This window comes from Buteo buteo, chromosome Z, assembly GCF_964188355.1.
Source record: "Buteo buteo chromosome Z, bButBut1.hap1.1, whole genome shotgun sequence".
In the NCBI taxonomy this organism is placed as follows: domain Eukaryota; kingdom Metazoa; phylum Chordata; class Aves; order Accipitriformes; family Accipitridae; genus Buteo; species Buteo buteo.
Genome location: NC_134204.1, coordinates 18,617,608 through 18,629,297, shown reverse-complemented (window position 1 = coordinate 18,629,297; position 11,690 = coordinate 18,617,608).

The window sequence follows — 11,690 nt, the reverse complement described above, 5'->3', positions numbered from 1 at the left end:
GGCCCAAAACTGAACACAGCACTCGAGGTCTGGCCTCACCAGTGCCCAGTACAGGGGAACAACCACCTCCCTGCTCCTGCTGGCCACACCATTTCTGATACAGGCCAGGATGCCGTTGGCCTTCTTGGCCACCTGGGCACACTGCTGGCTCATATTCAGCCGGCTGTCGACCAGCACCCCCAGGTCTTTCTCTGCCGGGCAGCTTTCCAGCCACTCTTCCCCAAGCCTGTAGCGCTGCATGGGGTTGTTGTGACCCAAGGGCAGGACCCAGCACTTGGCCTCGTTGAACCTCATACAATTGGCCTCAGCCCATCGATCCAGCCTGTCCAGATCCCTCTGTAGAGCCTTCCTACCCTCAAGCAGATCAACACTCCTGCCCAACTTGGTGTCATCTGCAAACTTGCTGAGGGTGCACTCAATCCCCTCATCTAGATCATTGACAAAGATATTAAACAGAACTGGCCTCAGTACTGAGCCCTGAGGAACACCACTTGTGACCTGCTGCCGACTGGATTTAACTCCATTCACCACAACCCTTTGGTCTCACCCAGCCATCCATCCATCCAGTGAAGAGTACACTTATCCAAGCCATGAGATGCCAGCTTCTCAAGGAGTATGCCATGAGAGACAGTGTCAAAGGCCTTGCTGAAGTCAAGGTTGACAACATCCACAGCATTTCCCTCATCCACTAGGCTGGTCATCTGGTCATGCAAGGAGATCAGTTTGGTCAAGCAGGACTTGCCTTTCATAAACCCATGCTGACTGGGCCTGATCCCCTACTTGTCCTGCACATGCCATGTGTGGGCACTCAAGACAAACCGTTCCATAATCTTCCTCAGTACCGAGGTCAGCCTAAGAGGCCTGTAGTTCCCCCAATCCTGCCTCTGATGCTTCTTGTAAATGGGCATCACATTGGCAAACCTCCAGTCGTCTGGGACTCCACTGTTGACCAGGATTGCTGATAAATGGTGGAGAGTGGCTTGGCAACACCTCCACTAGTTCCCTCAGTACTCTTGGATGGATCCCTTCTGGTCCCATAGATCTGTGAGTGTCCAGATGGTGTAGTGGGTCACTAACTATTTCCTCCTGGATTAAGGGGGGTATATTCTGCTCTTCATCCTCGCCTTTCAGCCCAGGGGGCAGAGTACCCTGAGGATAACTCGTGTATCTATTACAGACTGAGGCAAAGAAGGCACTAAGTACCTCAGCCTTTTCCTCATCTCTGGTGGCAATGTTCCCCTCTGTATCCATTAAAGGATAGATATTCTCCTTGGGTCTCTTTTTATTGTTAACATATTTGTAAAAACACTTTTTGTTGTCTCTTACAGTAGTGGCCAGATTGAGTTCTAGCTGAGCTTTTGACTTTCTAATTTCCTCTCTGCATGACCTAACAAGATCCCTGTACTCCTCCTGAGTTGCCTGCCCTTTCTTCCAGAGATGATAAACTCTTTTTTTTATTTTTTCTGAGTCCTAGCAAAAATCCCTGTTCAGCCAGGCTGGTCATCTTCCTTCGTGGTTCACCTCGTAGCACATGGGAATAGCTTGGTCCTGAGCCATTAAGATTTTCTTCTTAAAGAATGTCCATCCCTCCTGGACCCCTTTGCCCTTCAGGATTGTCTCCCATGGGAATCTCTTAGTCAGTGTCCTGAACAGGCCAAAGTTTGCCCTCTGGAAGTCCATAGTAGCGGTTTTGCTGACTCCCCCTCCTTACCTCACCAAGGATCGAGAATCCTATCATTTCATGGTTGCTAAGCCTGAGACAGCCTCTGACCACCACATTTCCCACCAGTCCTTCCCTGTTTGTAAACAGTAGGTCTAGCGAGGCTTCTCCTGTGGTTGGCTCACCTACCAGCTGTGTCAGGAAGTTCTCTTGCACACACTCCAGGAACCTCCTAGACTGTTTACTCATTGCTGTGTTGTATTTCCAGCAGACATCCGGAAAGTTGAAGTCCCCCATGAGAACAAGGGCACAGGATTCTAATGCTACTGCAGGCTGCTTGTAGAATGATTCATCTGTCTCTTCAACCTGGTTGGGTGGTCTATAACAGAATCCCAGCATGATATCTGCCTTGTTTGCCTTCCCTCTCATCCTTACCCATAAACACTCAACCTCGTCATCACAATCATGTAGCTCTGTACAGTCAAAACACTCCCTAACATAGAGAGCCACCCCACCACCTCTTCTACCTTGCCTATCCCTTCTGAAGAGCTTATAGCCATCCATCGCAGCACTCCAGTCATGGGAGTCGTCCCACCATGTTTCTGTGATGGCGGCCAAGTCATATTTACATATTTACAAAGCTCCATTGGGCAAAACCATTTGTCAATTCTGGTTCTGAAATAGGATTTTAGTACTTAGGTTAGATTTTCAAAGCCTGTGTTTAACACTTAGTGAAGGGGGGCTACTTTAATTTTTGAGAATACCACAATTAGATATCTCTCCACGGTGTTCACAAGAAAACAGGAATAGAACAAACTATTCATACCACCAAAGAGAGTGCAGGAAATAAAGAAATCATATACAGAGATTATAAAAGGCCTACGAAGACAAAGGGCAGAGGAAAGGGATAGAAAGGCTAATTTTTTTTGCAATAAATGTAATTTCTTGTTTTCTATACTCAGGGAATTTTTGTCACAACATTTTTTACTAACTTCTGAAAAAAATGAGTGCTTATATGACAGGAAAATAGGTTCAAAATCATGAAGTAACCTGTAAAACCCCAAATCATTTGGCTGATTCACAAAACCTCAAACTCCATTGGTAAACAGTTTCCAGGCTCTGTCGTACAGTAGTTTCAAGTCTGGTTTTGGTTAAGAAGTAATGCTTGTCATAATACTTGCTGGGTTTCTTGTAATCATCCAAGTATCATAAAATGTAAACTTTTAAATTATCCTCAGTAGTTTTGCAAGGATATTAGACTTTTCATGAATCATTTTTCCTCTTTGAAGTTTTGGCCATAAAGTTGAGCTAGGTTCCCCAAAAACTTGCAAGGATAAGTTACAAGTGATTTTCATTTGCAATTTACACATGCCATATGGAAAATTTACCTTTTACTACTGTGTAAGTCAGAATGTTCTGCATTTCAGTTTATAAGTGAGGAGACTTTACAAAGGCCATGATTCTGTGCTTCAAAGTCTAGATTGTTATTACTGAATCTTGGGATCTGCTTTTGGTTTTTTTTCTGTAAAGAATAATTTTTTAATCTTCCTCCCCCATCTTTCCCCACTCCCCTCCGTTCCTGAATATCTATTGTCTGTACAATAACATGCCAGTGTTTTAGGCCATTTTCTACTACCTTTCTCCAGAATTTCTAAAAATCCTAGGCTTTCTGCAAGGTTACTGATTTGCTACAATATTTATCACCTACTCAAAATTCTTTCTGAGATTCAACTGAAGAAATAATTCCTTCTTATGTTAGTGTAGAGTTTCCCAAGTAGCAGCAACTAGTCATTCGTTTGGTCCATCCCATTAATGCCCTTCCAAAAATACCATGGAATATGGTTTGGTAAATTTCATTTTTTTAGAAGGCACATATTTACAAATGTTGTGAAAAATCGTTCCTGGGCAGAGATACAGGTGCAAATTAATGCACACACTATCCAAGGGAAAGACTTGTAGATCTCATAGGGTATACACTCTTCTGCTAGCAGCTGGCTGACTGATCAGACTGTGTGTCACTATAAAGTGGTCACAGGATGTGCTGCTTCTTATAGAATAATATTTTTTTAGGCATTTCTGATAGATGCAAACAGTCCGTTGACCACTAGACATTTTTGTCTGTTTAGGTAAAAGATATTTTAATTGCATGTGATTTACACAAACATAACTGAAGTCAGATTTTGGGCCATACAAGGGCTGTACTATGCAAATGTTTATCTTGTATATTGAAGTAGAGAAGGTATCTGCTGATAACTCTCCTGGGGACATTTACATAATTTAAACATTGGTGTAGACAGCGTACTTATGAGTGACCAACATCAGCCTTAAGCAAAATCCTCTGGTCTGGGATAAATGAGAGGTTTTTATTTACTTTTTATTACTGCTCCCTCTGGCAAGAGCCTGAGGATACAAATGAGCTTCTAACAGGGCCCTGAAGGCAAACAGATTCACATGCCACCATTTCTGCAGGGAAAGAATTTCAGAGGCTGTACAACTTAACTGAAATTGTTCAGAGACTCTCATTTAAAGTTCATTAGTTGGATGCAGTTTTACTGCTTTTCCACTGGAATTGTACTGGATCTGTGAATAGATGTCCACCAAGTCACGGGGTACTTTAAAAATCCAAATATGGATTTTGCATGTTGCTAATAACCTGTGTACAAGCTGACTGACTTCCTGTAAGTCCTTTGGAAGGGATCGGCGAAACAAAAGACAATTTGCGTTATGTGCAGTCAGCACCTTTTTTTTTTGCCAAAGCTCATATGTATCAAATAAATTTGAAAAACCATGGACAACCATGGTTTCCCATCTAAACAGCAGCTCTTTCTTTACCTCTGGGATTCTACAGATGTGGTCCTTCAGATGTGGCTGTAACACTTTGCGAAGATACTGTCCTCAGTTTTGTTCCAATTCATTGGGTTAAAGCCATTACCCCATGACTGAGTCCATAACTGATCACAGCAGTGATCCTGTTTCCTTTAAACAAATTAGTTTAAATTAACATTCACAACAGTGAACAGCTGTAGATGGTAACATTCAAAACTGCCAAGATGATATCAGGAGCTGCCCATGCCTCAACCAGCTTACTTTCTTTTACATCCTTAATTTAGACAAATGCTGAGAGGACAGTAAATTTTCTGAATATGAAGGAAAAAAGCACGTGAGAAAGTTATCCTAGGATAATTAAAGGTTGTCTGAAACAACCTCAGTATCTAAACAATTATCTTTGAGAGATCATAGGGGACAATTAACATTGGAATAGCTGCAAAAGGCAAAGGCAGGATATAGATTTATTACGGAAGAGAAAAATGGAATTATCAGTTTAGCTTGCATCTCTGGAGAAATTCTGGAAAAAAAAGAACAAGCTCTTAGCAGCTGGAAAGTAATAAACCACAGTTATTTTATAGCCTTATGTGAGGCTTTTTGTACTCACGTAGTATCATCAAATGTCAAGAAAATCTTAGCCTGGGTGCACCTACTGGAGTGCAAGCTAATGTGTCCTAAAAGCACCAACTGGTGGTTGCAATCGAGATGTGTTTCATGGAGTTATATCCTTCCTGTAGCTTTGTCTAGTGCTTTCTGTATTTCATCAGTGAAATAGAAAAGGAACATGTTAAATCTTCTGATGCCACAAAGGTAAAAGTGTGAATTATGTTAAGAAGTTATTAGTGTTCAAAATTATTTTGACAAACTGGAAAAATGGTCAGTGAATTTGAGAAAGGAAAAATGTGAAGTATTACACTTAGGCAGGAATATGCAGCTGTGGAAATGCCAAGTGCCAACAATCTGACAGCAGGTTTTCAGGGAAGGATCTGAGAGTTATGAGAGTGTGAGTCAGTCCGCCATGCTGTTGTGAAATAGGCAGAGCCCCTGCAACGTACACAGGAGCTCCTTCAGCTTGCCTCTGCATTGCTGAGGCCTCATATGGAGTATCGTGTGTCCTTCAGGGGCTGCATTTCAGAAAGACATGGAAGAAACAAAGAAGACCCAGAGGAGAATTAAGAGAATAATCAGAAGCCAAGAAAACATGACCTTTGAGGAAAAAAATCATTGTCTTGGGGTTGTTTCATGTACATGAGAGAAGATTTGGGGGAGGGGGATGATTGAAGTCTTCAAGGATAAAAAACACTGCTGTAAAAAGGAAGGGAACAATCTGTTGTCTGTTTCTATAGCAGAGAGACCCAGAAGTAATGGGTTTAAGTTACAGTGAGGAATATTCATCTTAGGTACTTAAAAGCTTTTGAAGGACTAGGATAGTGATGCACTGGAATGGATTGTCTGAGGAGGCTGAGATGTCCCCATCACTGGAAGACTTAATGAATGGGTTAAACAAGCAACTAACTGCCTGCAATGACATATCTTCCATCAATCCTGCTTTGGAGGAAGAGAATGAATTTAGGTTATTTCTTCAAGTGTCTTCCATATATAAGCATATCAGATTCTGTGATATATGCTAGCTTTGTCCTAACATCACTATAACAGAGCTAATAGCACAGCATGTTTCTGTAGCTTCAGCACTACTTAGGAAATATTTATGCTTTTGCCAGAAAATACAAATTTGTTAACATTTTAAACTACTTTCAGGAAAGATTTAGCTTGAATTACGTCTGTGTTTTTTATTTTCTCCCAGAATATCCTATTTCTGTAATTTCAGAAATTCTGGATTCAGATTAGCAGGTTTTAATCCTTAATTTGTAGATTATGATATTAAGGCAATTTCTTTTCTTTTTCCTCTGCCTCCTTTCATTGATCCCGGGAAATATTTTCAAATTTTTTACTTTGTGAAGCAGAGAACATTTCAAGTGATCGAAATATCTAAATAAAACAAATTCTGTTCATATACACTGCTTATGAAGAAGCAGCAAGGTCTAAAAAAAAAAAAAATTGCCTGTAATAGGTGGAAAAAGAATTGCCATTAGAGAAAAATCCTTACTAGTGACCCACACAGCCTGATTCTCCACAAGTTCAATGACCATCCAAAAAATCAGTATTAGGAGATTCAACCAGCAAACATTTCAATTAATGTGGACTGCACCTTTTGCAAGTGGAGAGAAAGACATCATTTAGTAAGAAAGCTTTCACTGACATGAATTGTACTGCTTTCAGGAATACAGTGAATATTTCTTGCCAGAAGTGCCGACTTGGCAGAAACCTGGAAGAAAGGAAATAAATTAGGCATGGTACCACAGTATGTGTATGTGTACTTACTCTCTGTGATGGTGGTAGTGCCAAGATGAGGAACAGTGTATCTATGAAAAAACTTGGGATAAAAGGAAGGCTGAACAAAAGGTCTTGTGTTAATATTAGTACTGGGAAGATGCTTACCAGCACAGTGTTTGAGATTCAATTATTTGGTGTTACTAGTGACAGCTAGTATGTATTTTAGGAGGCAGATCTTCTATCACATGTATTTTTCATTCAAATTATTCTTACCAGTTCTATGGACTCTGTGAGATATAGACAAAAGTCTAGAGAGAGAAAGTTGCTGATCATAGGCTACAGGTAGTAGCATCAAAGCCAACAGTGAGAAGAGAGAGATGACTGTAGAGTTTTTGTGTGGTGAAAAGATTGTACTATATGACAGAGGGTATAATTTTTTCAATATTGAGAGGCAACAAGGAAGCATATTTAAAAGGAGGTAGAAACTCTGCTAAAGGTGGAATAAGTACAACTGACAGATTTTTGTTTGACATATTCAGTTTACATTTCTTTTTCTTCTTTGAACTTAAAGGTCTAGACAATAGATAAGCTCATGGATGGCAAACTACAAATGCAAGTTCAGTGATGAACCAGCATTCACAAGGAAAGAAAAGGTTTATTACAGAAGAGCACCAACTCTTCTATTAATGAAATACTAGTAATATATAAATGACATTCAGCTCAGCTGGTAGAATGACTTTAATAGTTTATAGATGATAAAGTGGCACAGGCAGGCAGCATGTTGGTTTCTCTGACAAACATTGATTATGCCTGGAGGAAATGGATATAAAGAGAAAAAAATATTATTCAAATATTTATTTAAGAATACACATGCCCCACTGGTGAAGTGAATTTAACGTGAATATAGGAGTTTTAAGGAAAGTAAGGAGTCATGGGATAAAAGGGATGTCCCAGCCTTGATTATTAACTAAAAGATAGGAAATGGGTAGTGGAAGAAAACATTCAGTTGTCACAGTGGAGAAAATAACCAACTCCATGGGGATCTGTGCCTGTCAAGTCCATGACAGTGTAAAATATTCTGACAAACTCCTCCCAGGGACCTTTTATCACTCAATACTACTGAAACCATCTGATCTGCCCTTTCTTTTTCTTGTGGTTTAAAAAAGTAAAAGTTTGGGGGTTTAGATATAGGTGAGGTATGAAGATAAATTAATACTTTGTGAAGGATTGAAGTGTGGTACTGAGGAACTTTATATAGTTAATTTGTTTTTTAAGGAATCAGAATATTTCAGTTTGAGTTGATAAGTGTTAGTGTTTGTGGTGATGGTGGCCTGATGGAGTGTGCTTTCTTCACGAAGGATTTCACTAATACCAAAACCCACTAACAAACAGTTCCTGAAGATGTTAATAATTCTGAAATCAAAACACAATTCAAGCAGCATGTGTTAAATAAAATCTAAAGTAGCTCCTTGCAAAATGAGAAAAAACCTGATTCTTTATTCAAGAGTCACACTTCTTACACAGTGATGGAGAATTCATAAGGGACAGAGAAATCCATGTATTATGTAATGAGTGCATCATACTATTTAGCTAAAGAGTACTGAACTAAGGAATTATTCCCATGTTCCCATGTTTTAGATGTTAGATTTTTCAACCTCTGTTTCTCTTATAGTATTTTCTATGCATAATTTCATTGCTTAGTAAGGAAAAAATATGCAGTAGAAAGCTAACTACTGCCTAATCATGATGCTGAAAAATCTCAACACAGTTGTTGCCTATTTCTAGAGATGTCTAGATTCCATGAATGCCTATTTTTCTTTCTTTTTTCTTCTCTCTTTTTTTAAAGATCAACAGGAATATAAAGTTGTACCCTTGAACTTAGCACTTTTCCAGATCTGTCTAGACTGAACAAGCACAAGCTAATGCATGGCTACATTTGTTTTACATTAAACAGAATTGGTTAAAACAGAAAATATTCAGCTTTTATTTCAGTTTCCAGTACAATCCTATAGAGAAGAAAACAATGCTGATCTCCAAATTTCTTAGTACTTAAATTTTAATATAATTTTCTTATTTGGTCCAATGCTGCAATGATCCTATATATTTGGAATTAATTTTATCAATATATGTAATAATTCTGCACTGAATTTTTTGTCAAGTCTTATAGAATATCTTTAGAGTGCTTAAAATAATCAGGATCACAGCAAGCAGTTTATGAAGAAATTGTTAGAGTAACAGTACTTAACAAGAAAAATTGCTATATCAAATTAAACAAATTTAAGAAATAATTCACTTTAAACATGACACATTAGAGATTTGCAATCATTTAGTGACATCAGTGTTGAACAGAATCAAATAAAGCTGAAACTTTCTGCAATAGACAGGTTCATTATGTATTAAATTGAGAAGATAGATAGGTTTTTCTAATTGCTTTATTTTGGTTTGTTTTCCTGTGTCTCCTGTTGTCTCTTTCATCTAGCCCTTGACAGAAGCACAGGCAAAATCTGAGCTACCAGAAAGATTATTAAAGGAATGTGTAATCCTGTTTTGAGGTAAAATCATATTTATGGCGGACATGCAGGATGACACTGCAGCAAAATGCACTCCAGTGAAAAACTGAAAATGCAATTATGAATCCTTTTACAAGCACTTTTATGAGGCCTGTTATTTTACAAAAGGAAAGTTACGATCCTATCCCACGAAGTCCCTTCCATTTCAAAAAGAGCTACGTTCTGTACTGTAAGAAGAACAGGTGCCCTGTTAGACCAGTTACAGTACTGGCATGTGTTTTGGCAGGTACAATGAGCAATACTCTATCATGAAAGATTACCCCCTGACTAATGATGATCACTATAAACAGTTGGGTGCTATTTGACTGCGTGGATGGTGGTCCCACCTAGCTGACAGGCCATGCATATGTTTTATCTCATCTTGCCTTTCAAACCATGCACGGAGTTAGACAAAGAGTTGGAAGAAGCTTCACAAAGTTATGAGGAAGGAAATGATGAATAGTGGGCTATTAAATGATATTGCAACAAATAAAGCATAAATACAGGCCTTTATCATCCTCTGAGTTTATCTATGACAGAGAAGACCTTTTTGAAGCTGTGTTTGGGAGCTAAAAAATGAACTGCTTGACACACAAAGATAACAAGAGGCTTCATCCAGATTCTCATTCTTCAGCCTGTTGAGACTACACTGAAATATGCAGCTAAAATCTTGATAGGTGTTGTAGGAAGTTTTGAGTATAATTTTTCAGTATTTTCAGCTGCATGCAATAGATTCCATCAAAAAATTGTCTACCTTGCCTACACTGAGAATTTTGAAACAAAATCAGCGTTTGTTTTTTCTTCCAACAACTAGAAAGTAGGACAAGAACTCACAACTTCTGATTCCAATATCAATTCTTGGAAGTGCTATTCTTACAGCTTTACCCAGGCTGACTGTTTAGACAAAATATTCCAACGTGCAAAAAATAATTATTTGATACAGTTTTCTTTCTTTATGCCTCATTTGATTGCAACAATTCATATTATTTGCATCCTTGAGCCAAAGTCTTGGAGCAGATGTCATCTATTTATAGGAATCAGTGTATCTGTACTGCAGAACAGAGCTTTGCACTGTACATTCTTCAAGCTGTTGGGGTTCTTTACATGTATGCTCCCTGGACTGCATGGTACTCAAGCAACCTCTTAGTGTAAGCTGCTGCTGTCACTGTTACTGACTATGAAATAATATTTCCAACATTTAAATCCAACGATTTTAGCATGTAAAATGCTTTGGTTTAAGATTTCTATCCAAGTGAAAATCAAAGACTTTTCTGAGTATTTCTGATTGTGATTTATATGCTAGGGCCCAAATCAATGTCTTATTTTGTTTGTTTTTTTTTGTACTGAGAAACCTAATTTCAACACAAATTTTTTGCAAAAGTAAAAATTATTGCTATGATTGACCTCTCATTTTTATCTAATCTTGTATACAGTTATTGTGGGAACTTTTCATCATCTTAGAAAAACCTAGTAGACTCTTAAAACTGTCAATGGAAGGTAGTTTAATAAAAAGCCAGATATATTTACAGCACATCGTTTTGATAGACTTAAAATATTTTAGGGTATTTTCTGAGCCTACTACATGTATTGGGAAAAGTAAATTAACTTCTTTGTTAGTCAGCTTAATTAAGTGATTACTATAGTAATTTGACGTGATGTGCAAGGGCAAAATTTTTGTTCTTAAAACAAATAGAATTAGGATTAATATCTACCTCTGGAATTGACACAAAAGACAGAAATGTTTAAGATTAAAAAACCTGTTTGTTTTATGTACCGAAAGCAGCAGACTAGTCACTATAAAAAAAGAAAGCCTTTCTAATTTAGGTACCTGAGCATGAGCTATTAGATACTCGTATATTCATCACTGTGTTTTTTTCCTGGACAACCAAATGTTCTGTAAACACCACTTTTGAAAACTCTCATTTACACTTGCAAGAAATATATCCCTTTTAGTCAAGATATGAGCACAGGTCTGTATCAAACAACAATTAATTCAGAATTTAATCTGTGTGTTTTATAATCACCTTGCCAAACACATTTCTGGAGGCTTATATGAGTTTAGCAAATTCCTTCATTAAAGTTGAAAGTTTAAAGCTGTGTTTATAGAAATTTTTAGATTTCCCTGCACATATTCAAAATAATTCTTAAACCCTTATAGGTTTTGATATATAATCAGACTTGATGATGGTAACATCAATCAAATACCTAATATTTAGAAATTTACTAAATTTCCTTATCCTTAGGATTAGTACTCTGTAGATCCATTTGATGGAGAAATGCAAATGCGGGGAAAAAAATCTAATTTTGGCCTCTTGGTCATA